The sequence below is a fragment of the Apium graveolens genome, chromosome 2 (assembly GCF_009905375.1).
Source record: "Apium graveolens cultivar Ventura chromosome 2, ASM990537v1, whole genome shotgun sequence".
Taxonomy (NCBI): Eukaryota; Viridiplantae; Streptophyta; class Magnoliopsida; order Apiales; family Apiaceae; genus Apium; species Apium graveolens.
The window spans coordinates 294842444-294867774 of NC_133648.1; the positions used below are offsets into that span (position 1 = coordinate 294842444).

Here is a 25331-nt window from a genome sequence, read left to right on the forward strand (position 1 = left end):
ACTTATATTATCAGGAGATAATCATCAGAAGATGGATATCAGAACTTAAGTGCTGAAGGATGTTCAGATAAGGATAGTATCTGATTAAAGGAAAGAAGATCGAGATAAACATAAGAAGAGATATGCATGAAGAAGGAGTTCCGTGAAGAATGGAATACTTGGAAGAAAAGATATCTGATTGATATATTTTAGGAAGCAGAATTATATTCCATATTAATTAGCGATTATCTTGTAACTGTGTAGTATATAAACACAGACATAAGGTTTACACTATAAGTGTTATCATATTCGAGAAGATTATTCATTGTAACCCTAGCAGCTCTCGTGATATTTGTTCATCACTGAGAGGTAACAGTTCCATACTGTAACAGAGTTTATTGTTTCAATAAAGTTTGTTTTCTATTACTTGAGATATTAAAGTTTGATTTGATTGTACTTTACACTGTATTCACCCCCTCTACAGTGTGTGTGACCTAACAATATTTATAATAATTCTAAAAATACGGGATATTACAATCTACCCCCTTATAAGGATTCCGTCCTCGGAATCAGCAGAAGAAAGCACTAAGGGTCTTGTTACCAACTTCCCAATCTTGCATACACAATTTTTCTCAAAATTTCAGATGAACTTGAATTCCTGGTATAACATAATGATCACGGAGGTGACACTCCATACCATTGTTCCATCCACATCCTTTGACCAATTCCTCAATGGAATTATTTTACTGATTGAGAGAGAGAAGAATAGAGAGAAAGATAGAGAGAAAGAGAAAGAAAAAGAAAGAGAGATATAGTTAAATAGAGAGAGAAATAAAGAGACAGTCAGACTTTGTTATATGTCACCGATATTCTAATCGCATTGCAATCCACTGTTGTAGTTGGTAATCCCCTCACCTAGCCTTACTTTGACTTGACCAAGGTAACTCAGCCCAACTTGATTGGCATACCTTCGAATATTTCAGATGATAAAATCACGGAATTTCAAAGAGAAAAGAATTTTATATCATAACGAGTGTTCCACCATTGTGTTTACTGAAATCTGAATTTGTGAGAAAGTATTGCTGAAATTAAAGGATAACTGAGAGATCAACATGATCAAATGAACTTGGTATTGTGTGTCCAAATTAAGACACTACTAAAGGTTGTTAACCTTCTTGTAGTCACAACACACACAAGTGAAGGCATTCCATCCAACCCCTATCACACAAACATGTATACCTTGTGTCCCCTATAGTTAGGGTTGTTCATCTCGGTCAGAATAAAAGAATATATAAAGGAATTCAAAATCAAATGAATAAAACTGAAAAGATTTCAAAGCTGATATCTCTGAAGGAAATGAAATCCAGAGAACAAAATTCTGGCACCAAATGAGCAAGTGGTGTCACATCACCAAGAAACTATCCACCAAATAAGAAAAGTAGAAGTTAAATTATCATAATTTAGAAGAGCTATCAAAACCTGAAAATAAGTTTCATGACAACCTCTGGCACAGTACGTGATTGAAAACGGGTGTTATGGACTATGTCATTTAACAGATACCTCTTTTTGAGAGATGACAAAAGAAATTATAGAAAGAGAAGGTATTGTCAAGGTCTTAATACTTATTTTCTTTTTAAACTCTTCTGTTGACTCATCATCCGATTCTAGATACTTCTTCACGTTCCAAGGATATCAATAATCTCCATCGTCGTCGAATCATAGTCTCGAAAGATTCCATAATAGAAGTTTGCAGCTTCCCGGAGTTCCATCCAGCTGAACACAACCATCTCGAACGAATGCGCCTATCTTAACTAACTCGTTGGTACTATATCCAATAGTCCAACATGAACTCGATATGAGCTCAAACGTCCTCACATAGCTATACACACTCCTACACACTCTCGTTTCTAGTTTACTATAACCTCAGCTCTGATATCAACCTGTAACGCCCCCAAATCCGGGGTCAGAGGATTTGGTCGTCACGATGAAACCTCAATATAAATTAACCTGTTTAATCAAAATGTAAATACCAGTGGAAGATATTTAGCATCTATGACCCCAAACTAATCTAAGATCTTTTAAGGTTACAGTTCTAGAAACAAGAATTCCAAATTCCACCAATAATTTTTCACTTTCTTTTAAAACTCTTTTCAACAATTTCCAACTCAATACTAAACCCGCTAGTATAACTTCGAAAAGAAGTATACTAGGCCCAATTATACAATACACAACTATAATATAATATAATATAATATAATATAATATAATATAAACAACTTTACATAATAGAACTTACACTAGTCCGCAAACCCTGGACCAACCACCTTCCAAAAGCTTCTTCTTTGCTTCCTTGAATTACGCGGATAAAAAAGCACAAGCTAATCCTCACCAGAGGTTAGATTTAAAAACAGGCAAGTATGAGCGAAATAAATGCTCAGCAAGATCATTATAATATATATATGGTTGTTTTGATATAAAACCGATATCTGCAATAGCAAAGAACATTTTAAAATCATAATTGCTGAAACAGAAAATTTATTAAAGAATCGGATAATTATTTCTCACTGTATTAAAAACTCTTTTTGATATTTTTGAGCGTAATGCTTCAACAATACTTTAAATCTTGACGAGAATAAAACTCGTAAAACCATGTTTACAAAAATATCGTAAACAACAATAACACAAAGCAATGATTATGGATTGAATCATAAACTTTATTCAAAACCGAACTCTTGATATTAATACTCATTTTATTGTCATATCAAATTAGATATCAATATGAACTTTGATATTTAACATCAATCATCTATACGAATACCACCTTTGATATTTAACAACAAAGTAAGTATCAACATAAATCAGAAACTGAATCAAAACTTCGTTTTACCATTAGACCAAAACAGAAATAGTTGATAAATCATTTATTCTATGATTATAAAAAATAATATAATAATTTAGATTGGGATCGTTCACCGACGGATGTACTATCACATGCTGATCAGCCCGTGTGATAGCAGAAGGTCATGATTCATAGAAACATGTCCCCAAAACACGAGTACTCAAATAAAAAGGCAATATATCTGCCTGTGGCACAAATTGTGTCATAATATTTCATATGACACTTAGCAATAGCCATCCGTTGGACCGTCCGCCCCAGTCACTTACGCATTGATCCAATCTTAAAACCTTTTATTGAAAAGGGGTCATAATAATTGACACCCAAAATAATTTTATTCCCTATTTACTTGGGTATGAATATTCACAACCAAATCATTTTTCTCAAAGTCCAAAAACATTTATAAATCCAGTAATTTAATAAGTAAAATCACTTAGGTATTCTGAACATAGAATATCAGAAGAGTACTTGTATAAACAGAATCATTTAATTCAGCGATATGTAAAGCATTTATCTATTCTGAACTGAGAATAGGGAAATCAATATTTGCATGATAAGATTCAAAATAAATATCACTTGAATAATAAGTGATGATAGGGATACTTGCCTTTGAGATTTAGCAGTTAGTCATACTCGCAAAGACGCATCTATTCTGACATTCTGTCTCAAAATATCACCGCCTTTATTTTACTAATCCTTTGGCCTCTTGCTCATGCAGTGTTGCAACCTAATATTCTATACTATACAACTCTAGCCTTTATCCACTTTATATGGTCTTGATCATCTTGAAAAACTCGTATCTATAATTAAAAGATACAAATTTAATCGTCTAAATGATAATCACTCGAAGAACTGTGCGTCAATACCCTATCGTTTACCCATACGATAGCCCACACATAATTATAACAGTTAAACATAAGAATTCGGACTCACATACGCACGTAAATCATATAGCACGTAAACACATAATTCACGTATCACATAATTCATATAACATATGACTCGGTTCGCCAAAAAGGTTCGACCCGATACGTTTAAAACTAAAATCGGGTCAAAAATATGATTTATCTAAGAATGATTCATAAAATAAGCGACCTTTCAAAACAAAAGAAATTGCGTCTCGAAATTATTTTTAATGAAAGCGAAATATTTTTCTGAGTCTAGAGGCGTTCGTTTCGTATTAAACCGACGAACGGTTTAATTAATATGAATTTTTGAACATTTTTCGGAATTAAAACGGGTCTCCGAATTATTTTATAATTAAATAATAGGGCTCGAACACCCGAATCTGACTTTAAAATAATTTAATAATAATTATCGAGCTTTGAACATAATTTTAAAATAATATTTTAAAGCTCAACTATTTTTCAGAATTTTTAAATCAAAATAATTAATTAAATCTAATTAAATAATCAATTAAAATTAATTATTAACTAATTAAATAAATCAATCAATTAATATTTAAATTATTTGACTAATTAAATAATTAATTAAAAACTAAAATTAATTATTTAATTAAGATTTATTTTAGAATTATAAATAATTTTTGAAATTAAAAATAAATAAATTTTGGAATTTAAAATAAATAATAACAATTCCTGAAAATAATTAAAAAGGAAAATACAAATTTTGAAAATAAAATAATATTTTGATTTATTTTAAAATAAAAATTCTGTACAAACAGAATTGAATTGGGGAATTAGGTTTTTAAAGATCAAAACCGGGTTGTAATCGGGTCGGGAAATGGGTCATGGGTCGCCAAGAACACGAAGAACACTCAAGAGAATCAAACCTTCATTTCTATATGATATTGAACTCAGAATTCGACATATAATATACCAACTCGATCAGAAAAACGTTATCTATAACATGGTATCATCAAAACACATGAATCATAAAGTTTTGGATTTTCCGCAAAATTGAAGAATTAATTCGAATTATGAAAAATAACTTGAATTTTGAAGTTGGTTCTGCACCAAATCTGATGAGTATTTTGGAAGGGTGGTGATGAGAGCTTCGATTTGGTTACAAGAGCGTTTTAAACGGAGTCCGATAACGCCTCCAAATTTCAGTTTGATTCTCAAGAACACGAAGAACATTCAAGAACTTAATCAAAAAATCAAACAACCTTTTGAGCATGTTATGGAACTCGAAATTCAACATATGATATATGAAATTGAATGGCAGGAGATGCTTTACAATATACAATCATCAAATAAGACAAACCAAATCGTTTACGAAAATTCATATTTTTACTAAATAATTCGAATTTTTGTAAAAATCATATAAAAATACTGATGAAATCTGGGATGATATGGATGATTAAACTGGATTGGATTCTACGCATCGAGAGCTTCGATTTGACTACTTGTATGTCAAAATCCGACTTCGGTAACACCTCCAAATCTTTGTTTGATTATGAAGAACGCGAAGAACACTCATCGGTTTCTCTCGATAATTATGAAATTTTACTGATTGATTATGACTATACAAATAAAATGAACTAATAAAAGGGATATATATATATATATTTATGGAATATTGGTTCATTTTGGATCGTATTGGATCGATAAATTAGTTGCCTAGCCGCTAAGTAATTGTAAAATGATTCGAAAATAGATTACTTAGCCGCTAAGTAACTATAGAAACGATTCAATTTAATACTAGATTGGGTTAATTATCAAAACCGAGCTTCTTATAAAACACCATATGAGAAAATAATGTAAAAATATCTTGTCTCTCGAGAATACGAGTTTTATTAATCTACTGAAATGATTATCGTATCGAAAATTGTACGTCGAGACGCGTACGGGTCAAACCGTAATCCGGATCGAAAAAGTTAAAACACAAAAAATGTCCGGAATTACCAGATTAGGTTAGAAAGGAGTTTTTGGAAGAGTTTCGGGTTGTAAAAATATAAAAACGGTTGAGATTTGACGATTCTTGGTTTTATAAAATAGTTTTATAATTTACTCAGAAAATAATTATTAAATCTATAAATTCTTATAAAATCATAAAACAATCCAAAAATTATCAGAAAAATACAATAATTATCTATACTTTATTTCGGACATATAAAAATCAAAATACTTACACTTTATCACATATAAACACCCAAATATAAATATCAACATTAGATAATTCACCAAAATTCCCATAATAATCACATAATAATTATTTATTGATAAAAATAATTACACGATATTTCCCGGATATTACAAAACAATTTCAATTTACCGATATCAATAAGATCGACTTTCAAATAACTTTTTGAAAATAATACATTTAAGTAAATATTTTTAGAAATTAACAAGGATCGATACAACACTTAACAATTAGCACATTACCATTTAATAACACCAACTCGTTAAACAGGAATAAAATATCCACCATTTTATCCTTTATAAATCATAAAAGCACATATATATATATATATTCAAATAATATTTACAATAATTCTAAAAATATGGGATATTACACTTTTCCCACTATTTTGGAGATTCATAACACATACACCTCAGGTAGGTTTCTAGGCACCTGTTGACCACTTCAGACTGGCCATCGGTCTGTGGGTGATAAGAGGTAGAAAGGTTGTGCCTTACCCATTGCAATATGAAGAATTCCGACCAGAATTTTCTAATGAAGACCTTGTCTCTATCAGAGATGATAGTGGTTGGAAACCCGTGTAACTTATACACATTATCTAAGAATTCTTGGACCACTTTGATGGCAGTAAAAGGGTGAGACAAGTAGATGAAATGCGTATACTTACTCAGTCGATCAATCACTACCATAATCACCTCTTTTCCCTGAGATTTAGCAGGTCTTCTATAAAATCCATTGTGATGGATTCCCACACAGCTATAGGGACATGATAAGTGGATTTTATATCTACTTGGAACGCTTCATTACAAGCTTAAATTGGTGTTTTGGACTCAAGTTGTTGGTATTTTTGATATATTTTTGTGTTATTGCATTTCAGGCATAAGTTAAATGAAGAAAGGAGTTTAAGGAAATATACTGAAAAGAGCTAAAAATTGGAAGCCCATGCCATTCTCAAATTGAATAGAATCTCATTAGCTTCATATGGACAGTTGAATCGCCTAATTCTGACGAGCAGAACTCAAGATACGACCAAAAGAAGAAACTGCAGAAAAGCCCAGAAGCCAGACGTGGCCGCCCCCAAAATCGGCCCCCCCTTTCTGCCAAAAAACCAGCACGCCCGTGCTGATTTGAGCGCGGACGCCCCGCCCTTTTTGCCCCAGAATCCTGATTTTAGTAGAATTTGATGATTTTGAGGGTCTAGGTCCACTAGGGGCTTATATAAACCAGTAAAAAGACATTTTTAACGACAAGGAGACCAGGGAGAGCCATACGAAGACCTAGAAGAGCACAAGACGGCTACGGAGAAGAAGACTTGTTTTCTTTAGTATAGTTGATACTTGGATGCTTGTTTTCGATTTGTCTTTGAACCCTAATACTCTTATATTGTTTATTATCATGTTTTCATTGGAACCCATGGTGACGATGAGTTCGGTTATGAACTAATAATTGTCATGGGTTTCTAACGGATTTACCTATGGATTTCTATAGTTAATTTGTTCCAGTATCTTGGTGTATGGTGATTGATTGATATCTTAATATTGGTTGTGCTTATTCGTCTTATGTGCGTAGTTAACATATAAGATAGCGTGTTAATCTCTATTGAAGCGATAATGAATATAGAGGTTTAGAACTTGCCATGCTAGCATAGGTTCATGTATAATTGTTATGCATGCTTCGTAGGTAATTTTAACCATCTTACTTGCCTTATGTAATCACGATACATAACTTGCGCATTAAACCTTTATGTTGTCAAATTCTATAGACATATAGGGTCTCAACATATTTGGTGTCTATTCAGCTTCTATCTCTTTTGTGGATGTCTGGTAGTATGGTATTCGTACAATGAAAGTTGGCGTTTACAAGTTTCATGTTATCTGATTAGTTGTCATCACCATTGCATGCTAAGGTTAAGAACAATGACTTTGAATGAAGTAGTAATGAAGTTAAAATCTCAAGTTTGTCTCATATAGTTAATTCAATCACTTTTATTCTTAGTTAATTACATGTTAGTTTAATCTTAGTTATAAACATCTCAAATTGTTACCTGTCTTAGCATTGAGCGATAGCCATACCATTGTTGTATAGGTGCATAATCTTAAGTTAACTAAAAAGAGTCTCTGTGGGTACGAATCTGATTTATATCTTATACTACTTGTGAACGCGTATACTTGCGTGTAATTTTAGCGTGTGTTTTCGCCCTAACAAGTTTTTGGCACCGTTGCTAGGGACCCGGTGTTAATTTTTAGTTTATGTGCTTGACATCAGTGGTCGTTAAAGTTCACTGACTCCGACTCTCTTACTTACAAGATTTACTTTAGTCGTGTGTTTCGGGTACTCTAGCTATCATTTCAATGGGAGAACCAGTAGCAAATCCGAAAACTTTGATGGATTATTCTCAATCGAAGATCAATGACATTCAGTCTAGCATTATCAGACCATCCTTCGTGGCTAGTACTTTTGAAATCAAGGCTAGCATAATTCAGATGGTATATAATTCAGTCCAGTTTGGGGGTTCTCCAACGGAAGATCCCAATATGCACATTAGGGATTTCATCGATATCTGTGACACCTTCAAGTTCAATAATGTTTCTGAAGATGCTGTGAAACTGAGACTGTTTCCATTCTCTCTGAGGGAGAAGGCTAAGAGCTGGTTACATTGTCTACCAGTTGGTTCTATCACTACTTGGGAGGATCTTGCTCAAAATTTTCTTACTAAATTCTTCCATATGGCGAAGACAGCTGCACTCAGGAATGCTCTTACTCAATTTGTGCAGCAATCGGGAGAAACTCTATGTGAAGCTTGAGAGCGCTACAAGGAGATGCTTAGGAAGTATCCTCATCATGGGATGCCTAACTGGATAATTATTAATTATTTTTACAATGGTTTGGGAGCACAGTCTAGATCCATACTTGATGTAATATCAGGTGGAACATTATGGGCAAAGAGCTATGAGGATGCTTATGGTCTAATTGAATTGATGGCTGCTAATAAATATCAGTATCCAACCCAGAGATTGCCAAAGGGCAAGGTAGCAGGAGTTCTGGAAGTGGATACAGCTACGACTATCACTGCTCAACTAAAGGCGTTGTCTGTGAAGATCGATTCTCTGGCTAACTATGGTGTTAATCAGATAACCAGTGTTTGTGAGATGTGTGCAGGTTCGCATGTGACGGAACAATGCGCTATATCTAGTGAATCAGCTCAGTTTGTGAGCAACTTTCATAGATCGCAGCAAGCAGTTCCAGCCACTTATCATCCTGACAATTGGAATCATCCTAACTTCAGCTGGAGCAAAAATCAGAGTGCGATGCAACAGCCTTATCAGCAGTATGCAGCAAAACAATTCAACCCTCCTGGTTTTCAACAACTGCAATATGCACAAAGACAATAACTCCAACTTCAACAACAAACTCATGGAGGTGCAGGTCTATCCTCGAATGAAAAATCTGAATTGGAGGAGTTGTGGCTTATGTGCGAAAACCAGGCTCTTATATGCCAAAGCCAGGCCATTTCTATCAAGACTCTGGAGAACCAAATAGGGTAAATTGCTAACGCCTTATTGAATCGACCATAAGGAACGCTTCCTAGTGATATAGAAGCCATTCCAGGAAAGAGGGAAGTTAACGAACAGGTGAACGCCATCACCTTGTGGTCGGAAAAGATCGCAAGCCCCAATTTCAGTAAGACGAAGAGTCTGAAAATTATGTCCAGAATGCAGGTGCATCTGCACCTTTGCCAAATCTAGAAAATCAGATTATAGCTGAAAAAGTGGTGCAGAAGGATGCCGAGGTGGAACCGAAGAAGAAAGCTATTGAAAGTAATCCTCCTGAGGGTAACATAGGGGATAAACAGGTCTACCCACCTCTGCTATATCCTAAAAGGCTTCAAAAGCATAAGTTCGACAAGCAATTTGCCAAGTTTTTGGAAGTTTTCAAGAAGCTGCATATCAACATATCTTTTGTTGAAGCTCTAGAACAGATGCCGAGCTATGCTAAGTTCATGAAGGGTATTCTATCTCGGAAGTTAAAACTTGAGGAGTTGGAAATCGTTGCTCTAACAGCAGAGTGTAGTGCTGTGATGTAACAGAAACTACCTCCTAAGCTTAAAGATCCAGGAAGCTTCACGGTACCTTGCACCATTGGCAATCGGTCGTTCGACAAGTATTTCTGTGACTTGGGAGCTAGCATCAATCTGATGCCCTTGTCAGTTTTCAAGAAACTTGGACTACCTGATCCAAAACCTGTGAACATGTCTTTGCAGTTGGCTGATCTTTCCATCACTTATCCGAGATGAGTAGTGGAGGATATCTTGGTTAAGGTGGATAAGCTCATTTTCCCTGCTGATTTTGTCATTCTAGACTTTGAGGAGGATAAGAAGATTCTCATTATCTTGGGAATACCATTCTTGGCTACGGGCCAAACTATGATCGATGTGCAAAAAGGAGAGCTTGCGATGAAGGTTCAAGATCAGAAGGTCACTTTTAATGTGTTCAAGGCAATAAAGTTACCCACAGATAAAGAGCAGTGCTTAAAAGTAGAGCGGGTCGACTCTGTCGTGAATTCGGAGCTTGAGCAATTGCCAAAGTCAGATACTTTAGAGAGATCCTTCATAGGGGAATCAGTTATTGAAGATGAAGAAGGAGCAGAGCAATTGTATGTTTTGAATGTAATTCCGTGGAAGAGGAAGTTGGATATGCCATTCGATTCTCTTGGGTTAGCAGAGTTGAAAATTTCTCAGGAGCGTCTCGAGCCGTCTATTGAAGAAGCTCCCACACTTGGGCTCAAACCGCTGCTATATCATTTGAGTTATGTATCTTTAGGTACACCCCCTGGAAGGGATTAGAATATATCTATGATAATCTGAAGGGTGACCGTCCGGTTCTTCCCGTGCTTACAGATGGTCCTTCTCTTGCACCATAGATAGTTGATATGTTTGGTCTTGGTGATGCGGAGTATAGAAGGTTGATTCGGAGTATTGAGGCCATGCATGACTTCCACAGATGTTTTGCTGAAGATTTGACACGCGCTCTCGGTACTGTTTTTCGAGACACTAGTGTCGAGATTGATTGGCCACCTGATCCTCCACCTGAAGAGGGTGATCCTCCCGCTAACTAGGTATGCCTTGAATCCTTATTATTACCTTCAATGAGGACATTAAAAATTTTAAGTTTGGGGGTGATAATGTAAGGATTAGTTTGTGTATGTCCATATAGATTCATATAGATTCATGTTGCATGTTTAGTTATATTTCATTCATATTTTTGCATGATTGTTCCTATAGGACATATTTGTTTGCGTTATTATGTAAGTTCATTTGGTTGCATGTGCATGCTTATAACATGATCCCTTAGGTTGAGTTATTTCTGATTGATTGGTTGATGTTGATTTGAGTATAGTGATGTCGAATAGAGGGTTGTTTAAGTCTTAATAAATTGATTTACATGCCAGAAAAAAAATTAACAAGTCTTATAGGTTGCTTTTGATCTAGACCATGATCATACTTGTTTATTTGTTGAGATTTAATCACTTATTTATATTTAAAATTTTTGGTATTATCTTAATGATAAAAGAACACTGAATTTTTAAAACTGGAGAAAAGCAGGAGTTCATTGCTAGTTGTGAATAAGGCTAGGAGTCAAATGGCTAGTAGCCGGCTCATATTTGTATAAGTAGTCTAGGGTTGAATGAGATGGAGCGAAGCGCACTCATTCAGAAATTATTGAAAAAACGAGTAAAAAAAAGAAAAAAAGAAAAGAAAAAAAGTATGTGTTTATGCATTATTGATCAAGAGTGAGCTTTTTAATACTCGAGCAATTAAGTTCTAGGGGACTTTGTGCCTAGTGACCTAATGCTTTTATAGTCTGGGATCCGCTAACCTAACGCTCGCTACATGGGTTTTATTCCATAAGTCTTTTGGGACCTCATTCATTGCACGGTCAAATAATCATCTTTGTTATGTGTTCAATTATAGCGTAAATCCTTGTATAACTCTAGTAGGAAGGAGGTGTTGAGAGTCATGATGCGTTTAACATCTATTTTCTTTATACACTTGTGATTGTTTTGATGATAGATAAGTTATGGTTATTGATCTAGTTTGGAGAGTTTATCTGTTAAGCATCCACACACACACATTTCTGGTTTGTGAGTTGGTTTGTGGGGATTATTCGAACTCTGTTTTAAGTCATTTCATTCTTAGAGGCATTTTCTTATTGGTTGGTTATGGTTATTCTGAGGGGATCGATTGCATTATCATTTAGTTGCATTCACGTAGTTGCATTCATGAATTAGGTTTGTTTTATAGATTTGAGTCTGTTTATGGTTGAGGAAAAATATCGATTCAAGTTTGGGGCTGTGATAAGTGGATTTTATATCTACTTGGAACGCTTCATTACAAGCTTAAGTTGGTGTTTTGGACTCAAGTTGTTGGTATTTTTGATATATTTTTTGTGTTATTTCATTTCAGGCATCAGTTAAATGAAGAAATGAGTTTTTCAAAGAAATATGCTGAAAAGAGCTAAGAATTGGAAGCCTAGGCCTTCTCAAGTTCAAGAAAATCTTGTTAGCTTCACGTGGGCAGTTGAATCACCTAATTCTGACAAGCAGAACTCAAGATATGGCCAAAAGAAGAAACTGCAGAAAAGTCCAGAAGTCAGGCGCGGCCGCCCCGCCTTTCTACCAAAAAACCAGCGCGCCGACGCTGATTTGAGCGCGGCCGCCCCGCCCTTTTTGCCCCAGAATCCTGATTTTAGTAGAATTTGATGATTTTGAGGGTCCAGGTCCACTAGGAGCTTATATAAACTAATAAAAAGACGTTTTTAATGACAAGGAGACCAAGGAGAGCCATACGAAGACCTAGAAGAGCACAAGACGGCTACGGAGAAGAAGACTTTTGTTTTCTTTAGTATAGTTGATACTTGGATGCTTGTTTTCGATTTATCTTTAAACCATAATGCTCTTATATTATTTATTATCATGTTTTCATTGGAACCCATGGTGACGATGAGTTCGGTTATGAACTAATCATTGTCACGGGGGTTTCAACGGATTTACTTATGAAATTCTATAGTTAATTTATTCCAATATCTTGGTGTGTGGTGATTGATTGATATCCTAGTATTGGTTGTGCTTATTCATCTTATGTGCGTAGCTAACATATAAGATAGCGTGTTAATCTTTATTGAAGCGACAGTGAATATAGAGGTTTAGAACTTGCCATGCTAGCATAGGTTCATGTATAATTGTTATGCATGATTCGTAGGTAATTTTAACCATCTTACTTGCCCTATGTAATCACGATAGATAACTTACGCATTAAACCTTTATATTGTCAAATTCTATAGACATATAGGGTGTCAACATAATTCGTGTCTATTCAGCTTCTATCTCTTTTGTGGATGTCTGGTAGTAGAGTATTCGTACAACGAAAGTTGGCGTTTACTAATTCCGTGTTATCTGATTAGTTGTCATCACCATTGCATCCTAAAGTTAAGAACAATGACTTTGAATGAAGTAGTAATGAAGTTAGAATCCCATGTTTGTCTCATATAGTTAATTAAATCACTTTATTCTTATTTTATTGCATGTTAGTTTAATCTTAGTTTTAAACATCTCAAATTGTTACTTGTCTTAGCATTGAGCGATAGCCATACCATTGTTGCATAGGTGTATAATCTTAAGTTAACTAAAAAGAGTCTCTGTGGGTACGAATCTGATTTATATCTTATGTTACTTGCGGACTCGTATACTTGCGTGTAATTTTATTACGGGTTTTCGACCAAACAGGACATGAAGAGGTTAGAGTAACCCTGGGTAAGCCATGTGATCATACTTGTAATTCTGGAACGTGAGGCACTTTCTCATATAAATAGTCACATCATTTTTAAGTCCTTTCACTACGCCATAGATGGTGTATCGTTACATTTCCGCATGGATGTTACCTTAGAATATGTTACTATAGGTATGAAATATTCACCCCATCACAACACTCACATTAGGGGGTTACCAGATCTATAAAACTATGTTGCTATAGCTCACTAAGGTGTTTGGGCAGAGCAACACAAGAGACTATGTTGCCATAGACCCTGAATAAAGAAATTTAAATTTTTACCAAAAATTAATTCATCTTAAAATAACATATTTGAATAAAATATTCATTTATTAGTCTTAGAAAGTAAAACTATATCGGGTAATTTATTTATTTACATTTTATAACCATTAAAATAGTTCATTTAAATTTAAAATTAAAAGAAGTAATTTTTAATATTTAGTTTAATAATTTAATAAACTTTGATTGAAATGAATAAAACATTTTTTTATAGAAAATATATTAATGCTAGTAATAACTTTATATTTACAAAATAGTTAAATTAGTAGTCCTTTTATATTAATTATAATCAAATATATAGAAATTAAAAAATAAATTAATTGGATTATTTAAAAAACAAGTATATGGTGGAAATTTAATGGGCCGTGCAATTTTGCTTGGGTTTGGGCGACTAAAAATTTAATTTGGAGGCCAATATTTTAACAAAGCGGGCAAATAAAATTTTAGACAAAAATCAAAGGGGGAAATTATAAGGAAACACTCTCTCCTCCATTCCCTACTCTCTCTGTGACAGCGAAAGGGGGAAAACTAGGGTTCAAAGCGACGAGTTTGATTATGCTTCAATTAAGGTTTAGAGCATAACATTCAGGTCCGATTATGGTTGGAGCATATCACTTGGGTTCGATTTGGGTTGGAGCACTGCATTTGGGTTCAAAAAAAATTTGGGTTGAATTTGTCTTTCAAGCTATATTAGGTTCGATTTTCAAGTATAAATTCCTTTTCCATCTTGTTATTAAATTGTATTTGTGTGAAGTCGTATCTATGTTTGAGTTAATTTATTTGACTTGATTTGTTTTTTTAGTTAATTTGGTCTAATGGATGTTTACACATAAGAAGTAAAAGATTTTGGTTTTTTAAGCGCCGTGATAATATATGTATATATATATATTGTAGTCATTTGTTACTAAAAAAGGAGAAGAAGAGGATGTATCGGTCACACTTTTTTTTAATGAAAATGAGATGGCAATGTAGAGCTGATGAAATACTTGCAAAAAGAGAAAATGTGATACTTTTTGGTTGCATGAATATTTGTATTTTGGTAAATAAAATATCTATAATCTTATTTTTGTCACACTTCTTTATACTCTATATATAAGTAAAAATAATAGGAATGTTAGAGTAAACTATTATATGGCAATAGTACAAGTAAGAAAAGCAAAGTAGAGTACATAATCAGACTACTAAATGCTTTGATCCGCACGCTTTGATGCAATTTCTGGCCCATTTTCTCTTTTGCCAGTTGTTACGTGCTGATTCTCAATGATCAGAAGAAGCTCAGGATCTGACTACATTTTAGATGTCATCAGTATTTGATGTGTCGTCAGGATTTGATGCATCATCTGTATTTGCATGTCATCAGCATTTGAAGGCGGTCAGCTGTGAAGATTGATTCTGTTCCTTAATTTGAGGGATGGATATTTATTACGTTCTGAGTGATATGACTTTATGTATTCAGTTAAATATATGTATCATTTTATGTTAGTAATTGATAATGCATATCTTAGATTGATTTGTAGCAGCTATGTATATATAAACACAGTTTAGTCATCACATAGTGAGAATCTCGAGTATTGTACGACCTAGCAGCTCTCAAGAACATCAGTATTTCTTGAGATAGTTTGTAACAGTTTTTATCAGAAATATAAAGAACTGTTATATTTTTATACTTGTTCGAAACATCTAGACAATTGTATCCAACCCCCTTAAATAATTGTATTATTATTGGGCAACAACTGGTATCAGAGCGAACTGATAATTTACTATCAGAAGCGATCTAAACATGTCTCTGAACAAGTATAAAAATATCAAAATTCCCAATCTGAAAAAGACTGAATATCTTACATGGAAGGTGAAGATGCTAATATACTTGGAAGCTACAGATCCAGACTACCTCGACGTAATCAATGATGGACCTTACAAGCCAACAAAATTGGTACCTGCAACTCCTACTGTTGTTGAACACCTTCAGTTGAAGGAGAAGAGTGAGTGGACACCAGAAGAGAAAGCCGTTGTGCTGAAGGATGCAAAGGTAAGAAACATTTTGCATAACAGTCTTGACTCTATGATGTCAAACATGGTTATAGCTTATAAGACTACCAAAGAGATCTGAGATACCCTTGAGACTCAATGTCAAGGAACCATGGCCATCAAGAAGAACATAAGATCTGTTTTAATTTAATAATATGAACATTTTGAGGCCAAGTCTGATAAAAGTCTCACCGACATCTATGATAGGTTTCTCACTCTGCTTAACAACCTATCTTTGGTGGGAAAGGTGTACGATCTGGAAGATTCAAACACCAATTTCTGAGATCTTTGAATGAGGAATGGGAGACTCAGACTTCAATCATACGACATCAATATGATTTGGAAATAGTCAATCTGGATGAAGTTTATGGCATGCTGAGAACTCATGATTTGGAAGTTCAACAAAGGAAATAGAGGAAAAGTAACAAGGGAAAATCAGTTGCTTTAAAAGTGAATGCTAAAGCTTCAAAAGACAGGTCAGTTAAAGCTGCAAGGAAAATAAACTATCTATCAGAATCAGATACTGATGATTCATCATCAATTCCTGATGATGATACTGATTCTGAAACTGATGAGAACGTGACAGATTCTAATATCGTGCAAATGGCTACATTGTTGGTTAAGGGCTTCAAAAGGATGCAGTTCAGGAAGTCTCAGAAGAAAAGAAGCTTCGGGAATAAGTTTACTGGAGGAGAAAGGAAGTCGTCTGGAAGAAGAGAAGGAAAGGATTTTAAAGCTGGGAAAGTCTATAGATCAAAGATCAGGTGCTACAACTGTGATGAACCCGGTCCCTTTACTACAGAATGCAAAAAGACAAAGAATGACAAAGGGAAGAACAAAGCTTGATTACATCAAGCAAGGATTGGATAGATTCCACTGATTCTGAAAATGAAGAAACATGCTATGCACTGATGGCTAGTTTTGATACTTCTCCTTCCTCTGATTCTAAGGTATTAACTTTTTTCTTCTCTCTTGATACTGAAGATATATCTGAATTGAAATCTATTCTTAAATCTCTCCTTGGAAATTTTAAGAATAAGATTCTAGAGAACAATAGACTGTTAACTGAAAATGAAGTCTTATAATCTAGGAATGATCAGTTAGAGTCTGACTTCGTAAATCAGATTGAAATTCAAAAAGAATGTGAGAAAGCTAAACATACAGCAAAGATACTAGAAGCTAAGTATAATATGTTAGAAAATAAATTAGAAAATAATAGGAAAACCCTTAAAGCCTGGACTGATTCAGGCAAAAAGGTTCATGAGATGATTTCTAAGAAAAACTGGAGAGAATGTCTTGACTATGTAGATGGAATTAAGGATGTTGACACTGAAAATAAAATCTCCCTTAAGATTCCTGTTAAGTTTATCTCTTCAGAAGCTGATGAACCCAAATCTACTTTTGAGAAGGGTTCAACCTTAGCATCCCAAGAAACGGTAGTAAATGATAAAACTCAAAGAGAGGAAAACAAGGAGACCATTAAGACTGTTAAGAAAGAAAAGAACATATGACTTTTGTCTAAAAGACAATTGAAAAAGAAATTATCTGAGGTTACTGATAAACCTTAAGTAAAAAGTCCAAAAAGAAATAGGATGGGTAAGCAAGGTATTTCTAAGGAATCTAACTTTAAGTTTGTTCCCAATGCTCCTAGAAAAACTTGTTTTAACTGTGGTAATACTAATCACCTTGCTATTGATTGCAAGAGGAGTAAGAAAAAGAAAACTGTTATTCCCGAGTTTGATGTTAGGGGTAGATCAGTATTTTACAAACCACAAAATCCTTGTTTTCATTGTGGTAGTAGTTGGCATTCAATTTACACTTGTAGTTCTTATCATAAGCTGTATCATAATTTTTATGAACCTTTGCCAAAATTCAATAAAACTGCTAATGTGATTAATACTGCCATTTCTATTAAGTCTACTTCTGATAAGACAAATTCAGATTAAGAAAAAACTGTCAGAAATAACTCCGAATCACATAAACTTAAGTTGTTCAAAATGAGGACCCAACAAGTGTGGGTCCTTAAAAATTCATCTAATTAATCACCCCTCTGATTGCAGGGTAATAAGAAAAATACTTTTGTCTTAGATAGTGGATGTTCAGGACACATGACTGGAAATAAATCCATGCTGTCAGAATTTGAGAGGAAGGCTGGCCCAAATGTATCTTATGGGGATGGAAATATAGGACACACTCTGGGATATGGCAACTTTGTAATTGGAAAGGTAGTAATAGAGGATGTAGCTCTGGTGGAAGGACTGAAGCACAATCTACTAAACATTAGTCAAATCACTAACAGAGGTTATCATGTGGTGTTCTATAACTCTTATTGTGAAGTTGTTCATAATAAGACAAAGAAAGTTGTCTTGATAGGATACCTACATGGTAACATGTATGAAGCAAGGCTACATGAAAGTCTTAAGCAAGAAGCTACTTGCCTTATCTTTAAGGCATCATCAGATGAGAGCTGGAATTGGCATAAGAAGCTCTCATATTTCAATTCAATCAATGAACTTTCCAAGAAGGAGCTAGTAAGAGGATTACCAAATATGCTATACTCATCTGATGGTCTTTGTGATGCTTGCCAAAAGTCCAAACAAAGAAGAGTATCCTTCAAAAGTAAAACAGAATTCTCTATCACTGAACCATATCATATGTTACATTTGGATCTCTTTGGACCAGTGATCTATCAACAAGAAAAGGTACACACTTGTAATGTTGATGATTTCACTAGATACACTTGGGTTTATTTTCTACACATGAAGGATGAAACTCCAGAAATTCTTCGGGATCATGTACGGAAAATTGAAAATAGAACCAACTTCAAAGTGAAAATACTGAGAAGTGATAATGTCACTGAGTTCAAGAACTCAAAAATGAAGGAAGTCTATAAGTACAAAGGTATACAACAATAATTCTCAGCTCTTGGTACACCTTAACAAAATGGTGTTGTTGAGAGGAAGAACATAACCTTGATTGAAGCTGGAAGGACTTTGCTAGAAGAAGCCAAACTACCCACTTACTTCTGGGCTGAAGCAGTAAACACAGCCTGTTATACTCAGAATATCACACTGATAAACAATATGGTGTTACTCCTTATCAGATGCTGAAAGAAAAGAAGCCCAGTCTTAAACATCTCCATGTATTTGGATGCAAGTGCTTTGTTCTGAGAACTCATACTGAGCAACTAGGAAAATTTGAATCAAAAGCTGATGAAGGAATCTTTGTTGGTTACTCACCATCAAGAGCTTACAAGGTTTTCAATCTGAGAACAAATACTATAGTCATCTCTATCAATGTATCTTTTGATGATAAGAAAATTCCTGGTTATGAGCAAGACTCTCATGAAAGTCTGATCTTTGCAAATGAAAATGCACTATTAGAATCTGCCTCAAACTCTAATGGATTATCAATTACTGATGATCCAAATCCTGATACTTCTTCAGATCCTGAAGATTATCATTGTACTAATAAAATTGCACATGTTGAGGGGGAACAACAGCAAGGTTCTAATGATAGTACTAACACTGAAGAGTCAACTCAATATTCTTCTCAATCTGATCACTCAGAATCTAATGCTGATTCAACATCAGGAGAACATGAGACAAGTCCTAATTCTTCATCAGGAGTTAACAACACTGATTCAGGGGGAGCCTCAAATGCATTTGATGAGGCACATGATTCAGGGGGAGCATCTAGCTCAAGAAGGACATTTCCTAATGCCAGAAAATTGACCAAAGATCATACTCCTGATCTGATCATTGGAAATCCTGATGAAGGTGTAAAGACAAGAAGTGCAACTTAAAATGAATGTGTGTATTACAATCTACTTTCAAAGGAAGAGCCAAAGAAAATAGAAGATACATTTAAGGATGCAGATTGGATAATAGCTATGCAAGAAGAGTTAAATGAGTTTGAAAGGAATGAAGTACGGAAGCTGGTGCCTAGACCTAAGAACAGGTCAATTCTAGGTACAAAGTGGGTCTTTAGAAATAAAACTGATTCTAATGGAACCATTGTCAGAAACAAGGCAAGGTTAGTGGCTAAAGGATATTCCCAACATGAAGGCATTGACTATGATGAAACATTTTCTCCCGTTGCTAGGCTGGAAGCAATCAGAATTTTCTTGGCATATGCTGCACACTAGAAGTTCACAGTTTTTCAGATGGATGTCAAAAGTGCATTTCTCAATGGAGAACTTGAAGAAGAAGTCTATGTTGAACAACCACCATCTTTTGTGGATCCTAAACATCCTGACTATATTTATAGGCTTGACAAAGCACTCTATGGGCTAAAGCAAGAACTTAGAGCATGGTATGAGACTCTTGCTCAGTTTCTACTTGAAAATGGATTCAAAAGAGGTACAATAGATAAAATTTTATTTTATCTGAATAAAGGTAAAGATCTGCTTTTAGTTCAAATTTATGTGGATGATATCATTTTGGGATCAACTAATCAAAAACTGTGTTATAAGTTCTCAAAGTTGATGCAATCAAGATATCAAATGAGTATGATGGGAGAGATGAGCTATTTCTTGGGATTGTAAATTAAACAGACTGATAATGGCATCTACATTAATCAGTCCAAGTACACAAAGAATCTATTGAAAAGGTTTAATATGCAAGAAAGTGCAACTGCAACTACTCATATGACAACTGCTACAAAGCTTGATCCTCATGAAGGCATATCAGTTGATGTCACAAACTACAGAGGTATGATTGGTTCTCTCTTGTACCTAACGGCTAGTAGGCCAGACATTATGTTTGCCACCTGTTTGTGTGCAAGATTTTAGGAAAATCCTAGGGAGCCATACCTTATTGCAGTTAAGAGAATCTTTAGATACCTCAAGGGTACTGCATCACTTGGTCTATGGTATGCAAGGGAAGCTAATTTTGGATTTTATGGATATTCGGATGCTGACTTTGCTGGATGCAAGATAGAAATGAAGAGTACATCTGAAAGTTGTCAGTTTTTTGGGAGGAAGAATAGTTTCATGGTTCATTAAGAAGTAGAAATCTATTTCTACTTCAACTGCTGAAGCTGAATATATTACAACTGGAAGCTGGTGTGCTCAACTACTATGGATGAGGAACCAACTTATGGACTATGGATTATCATTTTCTAAAATTCCTATTTATTGTGATAATCAAAGTGCTATTGCCATGACAGGAAACCCAGTGCAACACTCTCTTACTAAACATATCAATATCGGATATCACTTTATAAGAGAGCATGTCATGGAAGGGATAATTGAGCTTCATTTTGTTCCTACTGATCAGCAGCTGGCTGATATCTTCACAAATCCATTACCTGAAGCAACGTTTACAAAGCTTGTCAATGAACTTGGTATGGTTAGTTGGAACAACTAATTTCCTTTTATCTTATTTGATCAAATCCTGATATAAATTGATCAAATCCTGATGATGTCCTGAATGTTTTTAAAGATACTTTTTGGAAGTTAATGATGTATTTCTCTATATGCATGTTCAATTAAGTAATTTATTTTCTAAGTGTGCATGTATACATATATCTTTGTCATCATTACAAATCAGTCTAGGGAGACGTGTATCATTTTTTTGGGTTAAATCATTCAGTTAACTCCCCAGTTAATTATTAACCAAACCCCTAGTCGTTTCATATTCTCTCTCTCTTGGTTATTTAAACCACCATTCATCATCCGGTCTAAACATATCTTCTCAAACACAAAACTCTCTCATAACTTTCATTTTTCATCTCCATCACGCTCATACAATGGCGAACTTCGGTTGGTTTTACAGCTATGACACAAATAATGTGACACTCTTTCATGCTGGAGTGCAAAGTTCCTGGCATATCACCGCCATTCCAAATGATATTTGGATTCAACTCCCAAAAGTAACCAAAACTGACTTCCTGGGTTTTCAAAGAGAGCTTCATCTCCGTATCCTTCATCAGCAAGTGAGGATCATTCATCTTGCAATTTTTTTTATTGAAAGCAAGAAGAAGGACAAACATTCTCTACCTGTTTCTCTTCACCATCCATCAGCTTTGTCAGGCTTCTTAGACCAAGGTTGTTGAAGTTATTATCTACTAGACTAGGATTTGTAATCTCTCATGCATGTAATCAAAATTTCATGAAATGTAATCTTTTGATCCATTAATGAAATTTATGTTTGCAAGATTTAATCTCCGTTATTTAGTTGTGTGTGCATGTGATCGTTCTTGTTTGTAGCCCGTTAATCTCTAAATCATACACTTATCATGTATATTTTAATGGCTATTGAGATTAAATTGTGGTATTCTAATGAGTTTGCATTTTTGACAAATACTGATGAATTTGAATCGACAAATCCCGAGGTTGTCAAATCCTGACAGATAAGCGGTTCCAAATACTGACGACAGGTCAGTATATTCTAATTTAGAATATTATTGTTATATAATTTCTGAGTTATTTAGTGCTGCAATTGAATATCTTACTTAATTATTGATTAATAGTGGATTATCTAGTTGAACAAATTCACACAGTAATTTCTTGAAAAAGTTGTACGTATTTTGTTGCTAATTTCGCACTTTACTCCACTTTTAAATCCTATTACTCAGTAATTGCCATCTATCAGAAGTCTAATTCATTAAGCTTCTTTCTTCATGTGTGTGTGTTATACACAATTCAGCTTTGCAAACCTATATACCCACAAGAACTTCGGTGACATAAATCATCATACACACAACCTCACTATCCACATCTCACCCATATCCTTACTCAACTCCTACATACATCATGTCATCTTCTGAAGTTTCACCATTCTTCAACCAAACTACTATCATTCATGGAAACACCTTTTGCACCAATAATTATTTTGCTCTGCTTACACATCAGCAGTTTCCAAAATCTTTTCATGATATTCAAGATTTCTTACTCCAATGTTCAATTGGGTATGCTCTTACAAATCCTACCAAGGTGTCATACAGGGCTGTAATGCAGGTATGGAATACAGCTTTGGTTAATGAAACAAACACTGTTTTCTCTTTTGAATATAAGGGACACATGTATGAGGTTGATGCTGATGTCTTGATTCAAGCCTTGAGATTGCCTGCTTGTGATGGTGCTCCTGATAAATATGCAACCGAGCAGCTTGTTTGATATGCTAAGGACCCTGAGCTATAAAGGTGAAATCACAACCATTGGCAAACTGACAAGGACAAAATTGAAGAGAGAATAGATTTTCTTCTTTGACTGCATCAACAGGTGTTTCTTGAATAAAACAACAAATTTTGATGCTCTTCCATCTACTTCTCTGAAAATTGGGTACTCTCTCATTTACTCTGGTAATTTTGACTATGGCAATACTATACTTCAATTTATAATTGCTAGAATAGCAGATACATCAGGAGTTATAGGGTATACTAGATTTCTTCAATTTATTTTCAATTTTCTATGCCCTAATGCTAAATTTGATAATGATGAATTCCTCCATGTGTTTCAAATCTCTGAAAAAGCTATCACTGATCACATTAAAAGGGATGAAAAGAATGATTTTTCAGGACCTCCTTTCCTGCCTAGGGAGGTCAGGCAAATTCTGTTGAGAAATAGACCTATTCCTACACAAGTGCCTGCAAATCCTGATGCTGGCACCTCTATAACACTCCCTGATGCTGTGGGACAAGACAATACCCATCTTCTTTCTAACCCAAGCACTTTTTCTCCTAAACAGCACTCTCATCCAACCCCTAAATTAGCCACCTCTGGTGTCTCCCAAAAGGCATCAGTTCTAATAAAGAAAAGGCTAGTTAAGAAATCTGTTAAATTTGAACCGAAATCTCTACATGTCTTACTGAGTGAGAGTGAGAGTGAGAAGAAAGAATGATATTTTCCAGTCAGGAAGAGAAGTCTGATCATGCATGAAGATTCTAATTATGATGATCATATGCCCATTGGGTCTAGGTTAAAGATTAAGAAATCAACAGTTGAAAATCCTGATGACTCTATTGACCTTACTGGTACCAAGGAGCCAACTACTGATGCTAGTGCTCTGCTAAAAAAGATTCCAGTGCTCAAAGAAACTGACGTGCCCAAGACAGCTGAAAAGAACAGCTTGAAAAGATAAGGTGGAGAAGTATTTGGGTACATCAGAAAGAAGAATAAGGCTCAGTCCTCTGCTATGGATGTCAGTCCACAAGAACCTAAGTCTCAAAGGGATTTAGCAACTGAGACACATCCAGTCACACAAGAACCATCTTCTCAAAAGGAAGATGCAGACCAAGAGGTTGCACAAATCATTGTTGATTTTGCTTAAAGTGATCTTCTTGCTGATTCTGAGCAACTACTGAAGGACAAGAAGGCTCATCAGGATGAATTGTCAAAGGTGGATGTAGTTATCAATGATTCCATTTTTTAGGAGAGTACACAAGAACCTTCACCAACACTTACTGAAGCAGCTCATATTTCTCAGGCCCCACAAGAACAATCAGTTCAAAGTACTGATGCTGGCCTATCTCATTCTCCTGACAAGTCAAATCCTGATGCTACATCAAATCCTGATGTTGTTCATCTTTCCACTACAACAACTACTAATGATGATCCCTTGTTGCTGACTAGTTTACTAAAGCATCCTAATGTGTTATTTGTTCCTCCACTATCATCACTTCCACTTGAGGACTCACCTCTACTATCATCACTTCCTCTCAGTCATCTCTTATTTCTTTGACAAATGTGTGACTGTGCTTTTCTGTGAGACTGTGTTAAAATATTATGAGAGAAAAATAAATTTTTGAGTGGCAGTCTCCGCTACTGGAAAAAGGAGAGGTAACTTTGATAAAAGAATTTTATAAGTGTTTCTTTACTTATAAACTTTCTTCTGTGAGAAAAATATTACTCTCAAAGTAATATATTGTGTGAGAAGTGATGAGTTCACTTTAAAAGAAAAGAAAGATTTAGGTGTTATCTTGTTTATGTTTCAGGATCTCATCAGGAAAAGACACCTATTGCTAAGGATTCTTCTAAAGGCAAAACAATTATGCCTAGTTCTGCAAACTCCTCTGAGGGTCTATCTAGTTCTGATTCTGATGATGATAGTGATAATGATAATTCTGACACAACTCGACTTAAGACTGCTATTGATGTATCTAAGAAGTCTAATGTTGGTTCTTCTTCACATTTCAGTGAAAATCCTTCTTATTACAATGCTGATGCTGAGCACTTTCAAAAGACTGAATGGGATTTTAAATGGAGAAATGCAAATA

At 34.8% G+C, this 25331-nt stretch overlaps 1 non-coding gene across 1 annotated transcript; it reads right to left on the bottom strand.

The window, feature by feature from the left end:
* Nucleotides 1–8721: 8721 nt before the first annotated feature.
* Nucleotides 8722–8828, bottom strand: LOC141710140 (small nucleolar RNA R71). Its single transcript, XR_012570675.1, has one exon. It is a non-coding gene; the product is annotated as a small nucleolar RNA R71 (small nucleolar RNA).
* Between the last annotated feature and the right edge of the window lie 16503 nt (nt 8829–25331).